The sequence below is a fragment of the Mus musculus genome, chromosome 7 (genome assembly GCF_000001635.26).
Source record: "Mus musculus strain C57BL/6J chromosome 7, GRCm38.p6 C57BL/6J".
NCBI lineage: Eukaryota > Metazoa > Chordata > Mammalia > Rodentia > Muridae > Mus > Mus musculus.
The window spans coordinates 39,434,462-39,445,058 of record NC_000073.6 but is presented as its reverse complement, the minus strand read 5'-3'; the positions used below and the strand labels follow the sequence as shown (position 1 = coordinate 39,445,058).

Here is a 10,597-nt window from a genome sequence, read left to right as displayed (position 1 = left end):
TCTGTATAGGCTGTCCATCACAGGGATACCTTTCCATTCTGTCGGTGTCCCTGAACAATGAAGAATTCACAGTGCAAAACTGGTTTAGTGTGGGAAAAATTAGATACTTTTGTATTTTAAAGGTGCATATGTGTATATATACATATGGGTGCATTATATAATTATAATGTGCATTGGATGTGTGCACGTGTGCATGCGCATATGTGTAAAGGACAACCTGAAGGACTTGACTCCTTCCACCATGAGGACCCTGGGGATCGGATTCAACTCAGGCTGCAAGAGACTTTACCCACTGAGCTATGTCACAGTCCAGATGACACATTTATTCCACCTGTGGTCACACCTTAGAGAGATGGTATGTGCATACCTTATCTCAAGTGTTTAGGAACATTTTGGATTTGGGAATTTTTCCACATTTGGGGAGCACAATGATTAAAAATATTTATTTATTGTTATATGTAAGTACACTGTAGCTATCTTCAGACATACCAGAAGAGGGCATCAGATCTTATTACAGATGGTTGTGAGCCACATGTGGTTGCTGGGATTTGAACTCAGGACCTTTGGAAAAGAACTCTTAACTGCTGAGCCATCTTACCAGCCCCCCACAGTGATTTTTGTAATATCTAATGAGATGCTGCAGTGACTGTCACAAGTTTGCATACATTTGATTTCTGTTTGATTTGCCCTATGCATCTGTGCACATTTTATATTAAATTTTTGTCTTTGAACATACTATACAAAATACACAGTTTTAAAAAGAATTTTGTGAGTAAAATTAGAAAAGTGATTATAGTGATTTACTAAGTTGTAAAAAGTTTCCTATGAAAGCTCTCTAAGAAAAGGGGGGAAATGGGGTGAATAAAAAAGGGGGATAAGGGAAAAATTCAACTCCTCTCTTTGTCCTCAGTACTTTTACATCTTTCAGAATATATGATCACATGGTAAAAGTTCATCACAGGTTCACACATAAAATTCAAATCATAAATTGAAATAGAAGTTTACACAGAGAATGTTTATATGCATATCCATTAGAAGTAATTATTGGGCTAAACTCATCATCTGTCACAGCACCAGATTCACTGAGAGTTAAAAAAACATAACTAAGTTATTAGTGAAGTTTTGTATAGATAAACCCAGTCAATCTTTTATCTTCTGTCCTAGCACCTATAATAAATTGTTAGTTCCCTTTTTATGACTTTTGGTTAATGGTTTTACAACCTCTTGGAATGTGCTTTGAGTAGGAGAAAGTCTGGTTACCATCTAAGAGCAATTAACTGGTGACACATAGGAGACTGGCAGAGGTCTCTTTGCAGTTTTGACTATCAGAAAAGGACCTAATAGTGGTCCCACTATAAAAGAGCTTAATAAATACTGATGTAATCTTAGGAGTTCTTATAGGATCATCATTAAGAATTAAGAAGTCATCCATTTGTCTATATAGCATCACTACAAGACAGTACATCTTTGTAGATCTGCAGAGATCTGCTCAAAAGAGTGGGCTAATACGTAGTGATAGTTATATATGTTTAATAATAACTGGAAGTCATATTAATAGCAAGAATCTTTCCTAAAATGATTTTCTTCTGGGCCTTGCCTATCGGAGTTCCCCTATAGATTTTAATCTCAGGAAGATCACCTCCTAGTTATTAAGTTGTCCTATCATCATGGTGACAGTGAGTGGTTTCTGCTTAAGGTATGTTAAAGTTTTTTTTTGTTTGTTTGTTTGTTTGTTTTGTTTTGTTTCATTGGAATAGCTTCTCACTCTGGAATTCAGAATATGGCCAGATCGACATCCAACTCTTGGCAATCCTGCTTCAGCCTCTCAAAAGTTGGGTTGAGAGGAATAGATTTTAACTACTACTGGCTTGAACTGTGAATCCTTCTGTATACATTACAGTGAACATTTGTGAAGAGGCACTACAAACAGCTGTCTGTAATAATATAGCATGAGATGTTTGGACTGCTTGTCCTTTCAAGTGCTTAGATCACCACTGAAGGCATGGTCGAGGAGGAGGATTTTATTTTAGATGCAAGACAGAGGATAACCAGGGGCATATGGAAGAATCCAACCTGAAATGTAACATGGGGGTAGGGGGAGGAAGAGAAGAGAGAAAGAATGAAGAGAAGAGAGAGCAAGTGGTCTAAGAGAGCAGCCAAAACCCAAAAGACCAAGAGAGGGCATGCCTGAAATGGCTGAATTATATAGGAAACAGAAGCTGGGGTGAGGGGGCCAGTCCCTGGCCTGGAGAAGCTTAAGGTAGTGGGCAGGGTGAGGAGTGCTGGGAGGAGCCCCAGGTAAAGAATGAGATCTGTTCCAGGTTTCTTTAGGACCTGACAACTACCACATCCAATTCTACTTTTGATTCTAAAGTTAATAATATGAGTGTCCTTTTAAAAGAATTAAATATAGCTAGGGCTATGTTGATATTCATCTTAAAAAATTATCAGAATATGGTATGTGTTTTCTGTTCTCCAAAACCACCTATCTATGGATAGCTCCCCTAATCTTTTTTTAAGCTTCACTTTTTCTGTACATTCATAATTTTGTTGTTTTGGCATGTGCTAAGGTTGTGTGTGTGTTCACATGTGTGCGGGAGTTTTTTTTGTTGTTGTTGGTTTGTTGGTTTATTGTTTGTTTTGTGCTAGGCATGTGTTTTTCACTTTAAAAAAGTGAAAACAAAAACCAAGTTCTTCTGTAGTCCAGGATGGGTTTTAACTCATGAGCTTTCTGCACATTCTTTCTGAGTGCTGGAACTGCAAGCTTGGGACTCCACTTGATTTTTGTTGTTGTTGTTGTTGTTGTTGTTGTTGTTGTTGTTGTTGTTGTTCTTCTTCTTCTTCTTCTTCTTCTTTTTCTTCTTCTTCTTCTTCTTCTTCTTCTTCTTCTTCTTCTTCTTCTTCTTCTTCTTCTTCTTCTCCTTCTTCCTGTCCTCCTCCTCCTCCTCTTCCTTTTCTTCTTCATTTATTTTATTTTATTTTATTTGTTTGTTTGTTTGTTTGTTTGTTTGTTTTGGCTGAAAATGTATCCTAAGAGATAAGGTGTAAGCAGTTTATGTCATGACTTCCTGATTCCTGGAAATCATGTGGGGTTCAAAGGAAAGCTGGCACGGGCTGGGCTCCTTTCCTATGTCGAGGCAAGGGTTATCACACCTTTTGACTTTGGAACTTTAATGCCATTCCTTGTTAGCATCCCTGTGCAAAGAGGAATTACAAAAAGTGCCTACTGAATGAAAAATTGCCCTGAGCACTGGGTAGCTGGACAACTTCCCACTAACCTGCAAATACACCTATATATAGCTAGGCCAGTTTTGAGCCTGTCATGCCAGCCACTAACTCAAAGATTTCCTCTCCCTCCCTCCCTGACAATGCTGCTCCAGTCACGTTGATTTCTATAGCCAATAGGATATGCAGCCATGTGGTCCAATAACAAGGGCCAGGAAACAGTGGAGGGCTGGCTCATACTGTCTGCCAAGTGTGAGTTTGTCTCTAAGAGTGAGGCAGGACAAGAGCAAATTGTGCTTTGAACACAGCTGCCCTGACTTATGAGGACTGCATGGAAGAGATCAGAAGCCCATCATAGTGAGCAAGGCACCTCTAACCCAGACAGGAAGAAGCAGGCAGCTGAGCAGCTGGAGCCAGTTGGTGTAGATCCTCCCAGGGTCAAGACTGGGTCAGCAGCCCGGCATATGGTGTTGTCTCTCTACTGTCCTCAGGGCCACAAACTGAGACCCAGCCCAGCCAGAGGAGCTCTCCCCCACTTCCCTGTAGGTGACATCTCTGTTCAGAGTATGCACATGCATCTTGCATTTGGAAAGGACGGTTAGAGTAGCTTTGTAGCTTAGAATGGCTTCCTAGCAGGCTCAGTTGCCTTGGAGTATGAACCATGCCTGTTTTTCAGCCCCTACTTTTTCCAGTTCTCTTGCACTTTGCAGTTCATATTTAAGTTTAAGACTCACTCTGAGTCAGTTTTGTAAAGTCTGTGTGCAACTGTTTTTTTGTGTGCATGGATGCCTGTTTAGTAAGATTTCTCTAATGCTTTTGTTAAGTCAATATACTTTATATTGTCTAAGTGTTTCTTTTTAAAAAAGATTTATTTATTTATTCATTTATTTTATTTATATGAGTACACTGTAGCTGTAAAGATGGTTGCAAGTCATCATGTGGTTGCTGGGAATTGAACTCAGGACCTCTGCTTACTCTGACCCCGCTTGCTCCAGCCCAAAGTATTTATGATTATAAGTACACTGTAGCTGTCCTCAGACACACCAGAAGAGAGCATCAGATCTCATTACGGATGGTTGTGAGCCACCATATGATTGCTGGAAATTGAACTCAGGACCTTTGGAAGAGCAGTCAGTGTTCTTAACCACTGAGCCATCTCTCCAGCCCATCCAAATGTTCGCAGCTCTCTCTCCCCCAAATCTGGCCACACCTTGCCCCATCCCCCTCCCTCTTCAGATCCCATCAACCCCTGCTGACCTTGCAGCTCTCACAGAAAGCTGAGTTCTCTCCTTCCACCTTGCAGTTGCAGTAAGCCCCATACGCTAATGCTGACACCCAAGACAGTTTTGAATTACGATTTGGCCCTTGTGTAATGCCTTCCTTCTTGACTCCTGGCACATAGGTTAGAGTGCATAATGTGAAATTTACACACTCTTTTTAAAAACCTGAAGTCAAAAACTCTTTTGCCGTTTGAACTAAAGGCTTTTCTCCCCTCCCAATATAATGCTCCCAATAAAGCTATCATATGAAGGACACTGTGTCTCAACTTCCTTTGTCCCAAACCTGTAATGCTTTTTTATCTTTTTTTTTTTTTACACTTTTGGATTTTGGTTCTTATTTAATTCAATATATTCTTAGAGCTCATATATGTACTAATATTTTCTATTTATGACTCATAGGTAGTTTTATGGTTGAACTTTTTTTTAAAGGTATTTTCCTCTTATTGAAAATAAACTATTTTCTCAAATAACATATCCTCATTTTGGTTTCCCCTCCCTGTTCCTCCCCACCTCCTCTCCCATCCAGATCAGTCCCTTTCTGTCTCTCATTAGAAAAGAACAGACTTCTCAGAGTTCACAAGCAAACATGACCAAATAAAACATAGTCGGACAAAACAACAACGATCACAGGGAGCCTAGACAAGGCAACCCAACAGGGGAAAAAAGTCACAAAAGCAAGTACAAGATTCAAACACCCGCCATCCACACCCTCAGGAGTCCCATAACAATAATGAGCTAATAGCTATGATATAGATGTAGAGGACCTGCTGCAGATCCTTGTAGTCCCTGTGCTTTCTGCTTCAGCCTCTGTGAGCTCAGATAAACCTTGCTCAGTTTATTTAGAGGGCCTGGGGTGATTGGGAGGAGTCAGTAAGGTATTTAAGGCGTGCCCCGGGGTTGTTGGGGGCGGGGGGGGGGGTGATTCCCGTTCCTGCATTGCGATGTGAAGTGTTCCTGAATAAACCTGCTTGAAGAAGGACAACGTGGTGCTGCTTCTTTCCTGCTGGTCGGGGTGGATGCGACAGTGACTGAGTAAGGTACTGATCTATGAGTATAACACAATATAATTACGAGTCATTTTATTGACACTTTTCTTTCCTTTTCCTAGGTCTCTGGACTATCCAATCTCTCGTTCTTGGTCACCCAAGCAGATTCAGATATGGACTCCTTCATATAGAGTAGGCCTTAAGTCACATCAGATTAGGCTGGCTACTCCCACAAGTTCTCTGCCACCATTTTGTTTCATGTCTTTTGGACAGGACAGATTGTAGATCAAAGGTTTTTTTGTCCAGGTTGGTTTTATGTTTCTCTTTTCCTAGCCTGCAGAGTACCTTCCACCACCAAAACAAACAACAATAACAATGACAACCCACTAGAATGCATGGGGGGGGGAAGGCTCTTGTAGGCACCAACTTGACCTCTCCATGTTCAACGAGTGATGTGGATGTTGTCCTCAGCCATAGGGCCCCATTTTAGCAACAGACTGGGTTATTTGAGGATTTACATGGGACCCCTTTTGGCCAACAATTCAATTGAATCCAACCCATTCCCAGTTCTGGTAGCCTTTTTTTTTTGGTGAAAAGAGATGGCCAGTTGGAACTCTATCTCCCTTTATTAGAAGACCTCATTAGGATCACCTTCATAAAATTTAGGAAGTTTCCACTTCACTAGGTTTCCATATCAACCTTCAAATGCACCTCAATTTCACCTGTCTCTCCCAGATATCCCTTCTCTCAATCCTCCCCTCTCCTCCCCACCTGGTCATACTATTCCATACCCACCCACCCCAAATCTACCTTTAAAAAACTATTATTTCCTCCCTCCCAAGGAGAGCCATATGTTCCCCTTGGTCCCTTCTTCTATACCTACCCTCTATGAGTCTACTTATTATGGGTTATTGTCATTTATTCAACGGTTAACACCCCTATGACTTAGTCAATGTTCAATTACTGTGAAGAAACACCATGGCAACTCTTATAAAGGACAGCATTTAACTCGGGGTGGCTTACATTTTTCAGAGGTGTAGCCCACCATGGTGGGAAGTATGGTGTCAGGCAACAGACATGGGGCAGGAGAGGTTGTTAAGAATTCTACATACAGATCGGCGGGGAGCAGAGAGAGTAGACATGGGGCCTGATGCCAAGGATCAGCCTCTGCTTGGAGAGGGGTCCTGAGAGAAGAGGTGTCTAGGAGTGGGGAAAACAAACAACTCAAAGTCAAATCACAGGTCCAAGCTGGCAGCCAAAGTTCTACTTGATATGGATCCACAGACAGCTTCCTAGATAGCTCTTGGCTCTGTAGTCACCTTAAGACAGCTTTTCAGACTACTCTCTCCCTGTGTTCTGCTCTGCTCTAGACAGCTTTTTCTTGCTGTTCTAACAAACTAGCTTTCTGCTTGAGACAGCTCTCTCTGAGACAGCTTTCTCTGGTAGTAAAAATTCTAAAAGCTCTCTGAATAGCTCATGAGTTATCTCACCAAAGCCAGGAAAGCTGCTACAAACAACAACAACAATAACAACAACAACAACAACACCCTCTTAGATCTTCCAACCAAGTCAGAAATCCTGTTAGAAAAAATTTAAAAGTAATCTTTTATAACTTAAAAATTTCAAACGTTTTTTTGGTTTTTTTTAATTGGATATTTTCTTTATTTACATTTCAAGTGTTTTCCCCTTTCCAGGTCTCTCCTTCTCAACCCTCCTATCCCATTCCCCCTCCCCCTGCCTCTATGAGGGTGCTCCCCCACCCACCCACCCACCCACTCCAGTCTTCCCGCTCTGGTATTCCCCTCCACTGGGGCATCGAATATACTCAGGCCCAAGGGCCTTTCCTCCCACTGATACCAACAAGGCCATTCTCTGCCATATATGCAGCCGGAGCCATGGGCCCCTCCATGTGTAATTTTTGGTTGGTGGTCCAGTCCCTGGGAGCTCTGGGGGGGGCAGGGGGGGTGTCTGGCAGTTAAACCTTAGTTTTAATGATGGTTATTAAACACTTTAACCTCCCTTTTAGCCCACCACCCATCAAAGGTAATAGAAAAAAAAGGATAGGGGAATGGTGTGGGAGGGGGGAGTGGACCTATTTAGAAAAGTTCTTTGGAGCAACTCCCATCTATATTGTCTGGAAATCGGCTGTTCATTTCATAGGTTAACAGTGGCAGCTCGATCCACTCACAAACATTCAAACATTTCAGGGACACATCAGCGGTCCAGTTTGGCAGAGTTGGGATAGCAAGCATGAACCAGCAGTGGTGGCACTAACTAGAGAAACAGCCAGACTTCAGCCTTAGCATAAGTAAGCAGGAGGGACAATGAAGAATGCCAGGAAAAGTTCTGGGTTGTGTCTCTCTCAGCAAAGTGAGGACGAGTGAAGATGAGAAGACCAATAAGCCTTGCACAGCTAGCTGTATAAGCAAGTGAACCTCAGCCACAGTCACTGTCCATCAAGTCCTACTTAGATCCCTCCAAACATCATGTGTCCTCCAAGGGCCTTGCCTCAGCACCTGTTTTCCTTCAGCATGTGTGTCTGTCTCCGCTGACATCACTCTGCCAATCAGCCAGAGTCCAAAGAAGCAGCAAGAAACTGCAGCACACCACCAGAAGTTTTTTGATGCATTCTCTCTATGGAGTCCTGACAAATGCAGCTCAATTATGAAATGTAAGATGGACCAATTCGTGCATTTTGTTAGCAAAGAATCTTTCATCATGTGTCCTTTCATGTGCTTGCTTTAGCAGAACATCCTTTCTCCTGTTTTTTTCTTCAGCAAAATAATCCTTCATGAGTCTACCTTAGCCTTTCACCTGTGTTCACGTCAGCTAAATGTTCCTTCACATGTTTGCCCCAGCAAAACGCCATCCAACGCAACTGACTTTCCAAAGAACCTTTAAGTTTCCACTTCAATTCTTGGGTTTTCTAATCAGAATCAGAAATTCTAAAAGAGCTGTGTTTGCTCTTTGACAACCTTCTCTGGATAGCTGCTAGAAAATATTCTAAAAGAGCTGTGTTTGTTCTCTAAATAACTCCTGGGATTTCCAACTAGGGTCAGAAATTCTATTAGAAAAAATTCTGAAAGAGCTATGAAAAATTCTAAAAGAGTTATGTTTACTCTCCATGGATTTTCTGATTAAAATCAGAAATCCTGTTAGGAAAAATTCTCAAAGAGCTGTGCTCTCTCCAGAGATCTCAAGACACCTCAGCTCTCACTAGAAAAAAAAAAATCTAAAGAATTGCTATTGCTTTTTGCTAGGCCATCTCATGTAGACATAAGACCCAGCTTTTTATTTACATATCAATTCAGTTTCTTATTCCAGGTTCATTTTTTGATTATCCTATAAATCAGTATCCCATAACTTCAAGCCTTTGATTCTTAGGAGACAGCAAAAGAATTCAGAGATCTGCTTACCTCTATTAAGCACAGACAGTAAGATAGCTGGGTGGGATCCTGCCCTAAAATTACCATTTCCACCACACTTTTTCCCAGGCTTATCTTCAACTGAGGAATCTACCTACCTTTGTATCTGCCTGCCTTTTTATCTTTATGACAAGCTGGCTCATTAATGCAGCTGCCTTTGTTGCTTTAGGTTCATGAAAGCCCTCATATAATTCATATTGTATCCTTATTTTTGCACAGTTGAGAAATTACATATTTTTGAACTCATGTTTTTAGAGTTCTTTTCCACAATCCTAAAGGCTGCCCTAAAGGTCCCAGTGTTTACCATTTTGCTAAAGACATAGACACACCCTTGACTCCTGGACTCATGCTGTGTCTAATTATGGTGTCATTAACAAGGAGAACATTCCTTGGAGGAATGTGAAAATATGTACATTATTACCCAAACAAGCCTTAAACGCACAGCAGCCATCAATACTCATGAAGGCTCTAGAGGCAAGAACCATGTCATTCTGACCCTACTAAGGTCATGCTGGAATCAGCAGCCTGACATTGGCATTTGAAACCCCAAAGCCTACCCACAGTGACACACTTCATCTAACAAGACCATATCTACTCCAATGCCTCCTAATCTCTACCAAGTAGTGCTACTTCCTAATAACCAAGTGTTTTGACTAAAGTTTTATTGCTGTGAAGAGCTACCATGTCCATGAAAATTCTTATAAAGGAAAATATTTAATTGGGACTCTCTTAAGATCAGAGGTTTAGTTCATTATCATTATAGCAGGAAACACAACAGCCAGTAGGCAGACCAGAGATGAGAGAGGCTCCCGGAACCAATGTAGTTTACCTTAGCTGAAATGCCTGCCCTGCCTGACCGTGGAGATATGGAACCTGAAGAGGACCCCTCCAGCAGTCAGACAGGACTCCCAGTGGAGGGATGGGGACACCAACCACTTGCAAAACTTTTGACCCCAAATTTGTCCTGTCTAAAAGAAATCCAGGAATAAAGATGGTACAGAGACTGAAGATATGGATGACTAATGACTAGCCCACTTTGAGACTCAACCTATGGACCGGCACCAATCCCTCACACTATTAATGATGCTATGTTGTGCTTGCAGGCAGGAGCCTATCATAGCAGCCCTCTGAGAGGCTCTACCCAGCAGCTGACTGAGATAGATACAGATACTCACAGACAAACATTGGACAGAGGTTGGGGACCCCTATGGGAGAGTTGGGGGAAGAATTAAAGGCTCGGAATGGCAACACCACAGGAAGACCAACAGTATCTAACCTGGACCCATAGGAGCTCCCAGATACTGAGCCACTAACAAAAGAGCATACAAAGGCTGGTATAAGGCTCCCATATGTCTAGGCTACATATATAGCAGAGGGCTGTCTTGTCTGGTCTCAGTGGGACAGGATGCACCTAATCCTGCAAAGACTCAATTCACCAGGGTAGGGGAATACAGGGACAGGGCACTACCTATTAAAGGTGAAAGGGGTGAAGGAGAACAGGTGATGGAGGACTGGGAAGGCGAGCAGCTTTTGGGATATAAATGAATGAATGAATGAACGAATGAGAGAATAAGGTGAAAGCCTCTGTGGTAGTTTGAATGATTACTGTTCCCCTTAGGCTCAGGTATGTGAACACTTGATCCCTAGTTTATCTCAATGTTTGGGGAAGTTTAGGAGTTAG

General features: G+C 41.9%; 1 non-coding gene across 1 annotated transcript; it reads right to left on the bottom strand.

Annotated features, from left to right (window-relative positions):
- Positions 1 to 8,614: 8,614 nt before the first annotated feature.
- LOC115486596 lies at positions 8,615 to 8,679 on the bottom strand. The gene has a single exon (XR_003946939.1). It is a non-coding gene; the product is annotated as a U7 small nuclear RNA (small nuclear RNA).
- Positions 8,680 to 10,597: the final 1,918 nt, after the last annotated feature.